Below are 6,448 nucleotides of genomic sequence, written 5' to 3'. Positions count from 1 at the left end.
GCCAGCTGTAAGCATAACCAAGGAAGGATCTCTTTGTTTCAACTGCTTCTACTTCTGCTTCTGCTTTTGCTGCCAGAGTTGCCCAGGAAAAAGGCTAAAGGAGTTTGTTACCTTCATAACACCAAGGTACAAATGACAGCCAGGTGATGAGGGAAGTAGAAGACCAGGCGTTCTAGGGGAAGCAGCCCCGCCGCCCACAGGATGGTAAATAGTTCTTGTCAGTAACTTTAATAGAATATCAGTGTCAACCTTGTGACCATTTAAACAACCTGAAGATATGATTTTATCACAGCTTTATATTGGAAAAAGGCAGAGTGATAAATTTAGATTAGAGATTGTATTTTCCCCAAAATGTGCAAAATACATCAACCATTTTGCAATGCTCAACCGTTAGCTGAAAGAAATCTTTAGTTCCTATGCTGCACTATTCCAACAGCAGCTCTTCTAGGCTTGGTATAGTTAAGACAGCTGCAAAAAAAGCTTGAAGGCATATTTTTAGAAAGGAATCCTTGAAAGATTATCATTAATTCCATTTGGCCTTGATACAGTGTCAAACTCAAGCCCAGTAATACAGAAATTCAGCATGAGTTGTCATACATTTTTGACAGGTTTAGATTAACTTTCTTTTCCCTTTGCATAAATTAACTTTATATTTCATTAAAAAAGAGTTCTATTTAAAGTCAGATTGATGAAGCGAACTGTTAGCAACACATTTTCAAAGCTCAATACATTTGTTTCTGTTAAATGCAGGGATCCTTGATGTGTTCCAAAAAACCATAATTTACAGATACATCTTTCCAGGAATTTGCATTTATTCCACCATCACTGATCATCTGAGCCTAAACATAATTCTGTCTAATATGTGAAAAGTCTGAGAAGAGCTATAGAGAAATTCTCATTCTTTTGCCAATGGACTGGGAGACTGAGTGAAAAAGCCTTCAATAAACAAGACATTATCAAATGAAACTGTGGGGTTACCATGGCATTAAACTTACAGTGAGAGGCATATCATGGTTCTGCATCCTGGGGATGGTGTTCCTTTTGCACCTTTTCCCCAGAACCAGTCACACAGAACTTAGCAACACATGCTTTACAGCACACAGGGCAAGGTTTACCCCATAATGAACAATAATAATGGATATTATGAAGTATCTTCTCTGTGGCTTTCAGAGCCCTGCATAAATAATTACTGATACAATCAATATTTATATTATTACTAGTGCAGATGAATTATTTTAAAGGCCAGGCAAGTTTGCATCACTGAAGATGTAATGGAAGAATTCTACATGAAGGCCAAAGTCATGGAAAAAATATATATTCAGAAGCTGTTTAAATTGTTGGAGGACAATGACTAGTTACTTGCCTCTCATCTGTTTGCATTCTTTTGGGTGTACCGCAATAACAGCAATACAACAATCTGTTACAATGCATTGATGAAACATCTGAAATGTGGTTAGTATGAGAAGTAAATATGTATCAGCATAAAAAACTAAGAAAAGGGAGTTGAATAGGAAAGGTAAGAATAGCTACACTGAGTCAGACCAAAATGCCCATTGGTATCAGACAATTGTAGATATATATCCACCCATTAATCAGTGTTTTGGGACTTAGCATAGGTAGTCTTACTACACAGAGCAACTTGTGGTAGGACAATTACCTCCATAAGCATTCAATGGAAAAGTTACTGAGTGGCTCATATGATCAAAGCTGTTTAGTGCTATGAACAGGTGAATCCTGCACTAGTTACAAGGAACTGAGGAGTCCTGCTGGAAGCACAGAGAAGGAGGAAACAAACAATTACTCTTTTGTCTACAAAGAGCAAAAAATTCCTAAGATAATCAAATTCACAAATGGTACAGGTACCGTCTGTTGCACAGTATCTAACCTGTCAGCTACCAAAACAGCCTTGCATTTACATTTTACTTATTGCTTGAAAAAGACAGAATTATGTGAATTCATAATGATGTCATCTGCATGGTGATGCCTTGATTGATCAATTCATGTAAATAGCAAACCATGCAGATGAAGCTGGTACAACAGAAGTTCAGGAACTGGTGCAATAAATGTGTGTGGCACTTTCCTTGACAGAGAAGTCGCTGTAACAGACTCCCGCCCTACTGATGCTTCCAATGACTTCCACTCAGCATATATCACATGCGAACATAAATACTATGCACCACAACCCACTGGTCAAGATGAACTATAGATTTATCACATCAATATCTTCCTCCTCATGGTGATGCAACTGCTTATGTAATGCTGCATAACCGTACTTAGAGAATGTACCTGGTATGTTTACTTGATTTGACTTAAAATGTGTTTTTAAGAAATCTTCCTGTTACATCATGTCTTCCGAATCTTTAAATGCAACCCATTAGGTTAAAATACTCGATTTGTAGTACTGCTTGGCCTTTTCAATCCAATCCAAAATATCTCCTAGCAACACAAGCATTAGAAACAACCTCTTTCCTAGTTCATCAGTGGCAGTGGCAGCAAGGGAAGCATTATTATGTAAGGATGACTTCCTAATCCCCTGGTTAGGAAACCCATTTGAAGTGGGAAGCTCTACATTCTAAACCATTCAAAGGCCTATTTTTATACTTTATTACAGAAAGTCATTGATTAAATAGCATAAATGGCTTTTGGAAAAGGGACTCAGATGCCTCCTCCCTGGTGATCCTGCAGATCTGTGCTCGCTCTGGCTCTCTTATTTGTTCTCATCCAGAATACTTTGAATCTTTTTTCAAAGCAGAACAGCTACAAAAGAAGGGCATGAGAGGTTCATCTATGTTTTCCTCATAGTAACTGAGTAGATGAAATTAATGTTAATAAATGTGAAATGATGCACTTGAAGAAAAATAATCCCATTTTTACTTATGAAAATGGGCTCTAAGATGACCATCATCACTCAGGAGAGATCTTGCAGACACAATGACTATTTCTCTGAAAATATTAGCTCTGTTCTTCATAATGGTCCAGAAAAGGAAATCAATTGTTCAGTATTATTAGGAAAGGAACAGAGCACAAGAAGACAGTATTGTTATGGATCTGTAAAAAAACATGGTTCGCCCACATCTTGAATATTGCATGCAGTTTTAGCTACATGCATCCCCAAGGGAGATGACTGAATTGGAAAAGGCTTAGAGATAGGCAATAATAATGAACAAAGGAATGCAACAGCTTTGGAATTAGGAATTACTAAATAAAGCTCTTCAGCATGGAAAAAAGAAATAGCTGAGGGAAGGTGTAAAAGTATGGGGGGGAAAAGATGAGAAATAACTACTAACTGCATTTCACTGTAGGAGACCTCAATTAATTTTTCAGATGGGTGGCTCAGAATAAAAGAGGTTGCTCTTCACATATGTAATTAGCTCCTTGACAGACGATGTTGTGAATATTAAATGCTAGTAACAGTAGAAAAATGACTGAATAAATTTATAGAAGAAATCCATTAAGTACTACTAAATGCAAAGGCAAGGAATCAGGATCAGAGATTCCTTGAACCACAAAATTTTGGAGGTTGGGAATGTGCTCTTGGTAAGCAGAACTGCATACGTATCTTATTCTTACATCCTTCCCTGGATCTCTGCCCTAGCATGACTGGGAATAGAAGAGGTTTGATGGGTGAAGGATGGATGTAACTATGTTTTTGTGTAAGTATTTTATAGGATGAAATGTCTCAAGGCAGAGGAAAGAATTATATTGAAGTCTCCCACTGAAGAAGAGGGAGGTGGGAGGAAGGAAGCAGCTGATTTTAAAAAGAGGTTTCAGTCCCACCTTTTGTGTGTAGGCTAATTTTGTGCTTGTGCTGATAATGGCTAATATACTGAGCAAAGGAACAGAGAAGGGGAAAATGGGATGTAACATCCATGTATTTGACAACAATTCTGTAAATGGCAGATAGATTCAATCTGACTTTGTCTTCCTCCACTATTAGTGTTTGTGTATAGATAGACAGGATTGGCTGTAAAGAAATTGTGGAAAGTTAGGAAAAAGAATTCTGCTGGTTAAAGCAAGCCCATGCAGTCAGGAGCCAACTATTGCTGGATTGAGCATTATCAGAGAAACAAAAAAAATAAGCCAGGTCAGTACAGCTGACTGTACAATCTTCAACAGCCATGTCTCTGAGTAATTAGCAGAGGGATAGATCAGAGCTTCAACACATTTACAGCTAAAGTGTAAATTATTATTGACCAAAAATAGAAGGCTTGAATGCTATGTGGACAGGAGGTAATGTATAAAGAACTAGGGCTGAAGGCAAACTTATTCCTTGTTACCTCAGCATCTCATGGTAAGTCCCATCTGCTTACTTCACACTCTGACATTTCCACAGCTCAGCAAAGAGTAGAAACATGTAGAAGCATGTTCTTCTGATTCCCTACTTGTAACACTCTAGCTTATGTTTAAATGTATTGCCAAAGTTATATGACCCAACCTACCCTAATGTGGTAGCAAAAACAGAAGCATGTTAACTTTTGGGCTGCTCTATTCCTCTGTGTGTACAAAACTCTTCACAGACTAATGCAATTTCCTTTGATCTGGTTATAAAATTAATAAATACAGTTTCAATACAGTTCTTTTCCTCAAAGTCTGTTAGTTAAGTCTGAGGAAAAAAAGCTCTCCACATCTCTTTTAAATAGTTCTTTATGTGGTTTTGCTTTCAGATTGTTTCAATCAGTCAATCCTTATCATATGATTAGATTTGGATATCTGTGACAAAGTTGACAGAGAAGCAAAAATTTTCTTTGTTTTTTGTAACTGACATTTTAATTCCAACAGTAGAGAATCCGATGCAGGGAAAACTGAACACAAAGTGAGTCACCCAGCACTTCACAACAATTGCAGTTACTAGTGAGAGGAAGAAAGACCAACAGCCTGGTAAAACACAGGTAGATCAGTGGCAACCCCTCATAGCATTTGCCCAAGAATATCCTTGTTGGGCAGAAAACTTCAATTTATATTTCTGCATTGCAAAGGCTATCAAAATGCAGAAAGGGTAGCACAGCTGACTGAGGAGGCAGGATGCACGCCTACATTTGAATACCCCTGTTACTCAGCTTCCTTTTCTCTTAACATTGGTGGAACTCCACTTAAGATGCAATTTCTTAATACAAAGAAGGCCTGAGCCTCAGTTTCTCTCCAGTTCCTATTTACGTAAGAGAAGTTTTTACCAGAAAGAGGAAATTAATATAAGATAGAAGAAGTTTTCTCAGTTACGACTGTCCTGCCTATCTATCTCATTAGTATTCTGTGAGGTCTGCAATCCTCACAGCATCTGAGTGGCTGCTAAGTGTAAAGAGATGGTCAGTTCCCAGTGGAACGTGCTTGTATCACAACTCCTAATTTGACACCTGTTGATAGGGGAAGTGCAGTGGCTCTGGACTCTAGAGTGGTTATGTTCCTTGCTAACTGTGCTGAAATTAGAGTCATTCTAATTGCATCAGGCAGTGATTTCTACAGACTTATTCTCTTGTCTGTGGTCCTTATAACCCCCTTCAGGGGCAGCATAAGAAAACAGATAGACTTGGGACAGCTGGGACCACTTGCATGAGGACAACAAAAGTGATCTCAGAAGGGATTCTTTAAGGGAAGAAAGTACATATCCTGATACCCTTTCTGCTGAGCGGACCAGCTGCTGCAAACTGAACCCACTGGTGCATTTGCAAGGTGTGGACTTCATTCTGCAGCACAGAACAAACATGCTCATTGCACAAGTGTCTGTCACCACAGTCTGTGAAAAGGTATGTAAATCAAAGAGGGCACTTTTGTCAGCATGTTATTTGAGTATCCAAGGGCACAGCAGAACCTAAGGAGATTCCAAGGCTGAAGATTTTTTCACACTCTGAGGCAGCTGTCTTTGATTGATCGGTTGTTATGGGGGAAGGCAAGTTCATCACAAGCACCCTTATCTTTCCATCAGCACCATTTCATAATCTGCCAAGCTCAGCTTTCACCAGCTGCTCACTGTGCTAGGTCTGATGTCAGCAAGATTTTGAGACAGCTGAGAGATGTACTGACCATGTTTGATATAAGGAAAATCACCAGACTCTTAGATGAACAACAACCTATTTCATTTTTTTCTGAGTTTATTCATAGAATACTTATTCTATTTATTCTATAACAAATAAATACTTATTCTTTAGTATTTACAATCTCTATAGTAGTGTTATTTGTTTTTTTTATAAGAGCACAACATAAAACATCTCAGGTTACAGTTCTATCTAGCCCAGCATCCTATCTCAGACACAGGCTGAAAGGAGATGCCAGACAAGAATATAGGAATAAAGGAAGTGTGTTACAGTATGTACCCAAAACACTTTCCCAGGCTCCAGCAATTTGGGGCTCAGGACTTCACAATTCATAGGTGATACATCTGTATTCTCTGCTTCATCTGTTGAGATTCTGTTTGATTCTCTCCCATTTTTCTTCCCATCAGTCTTTCTAGACC

Source organism: Rhea pennata, chromosome 19 (genome assembly GCF_028389875.1).
Source record: "Rhea pennata isolate bPtePen1 chromosome 19, bPtePen1.pri, whole genome shotgun sequence".
Taxonomy (NCBI): Eukaryota; Metazoa; Chordata; class Aves; order Rheiformes; family Rheidae; genus Rhea; species Rhea pennata.
Note: the sequence above shows the minus strand (reverse complement) of the source record.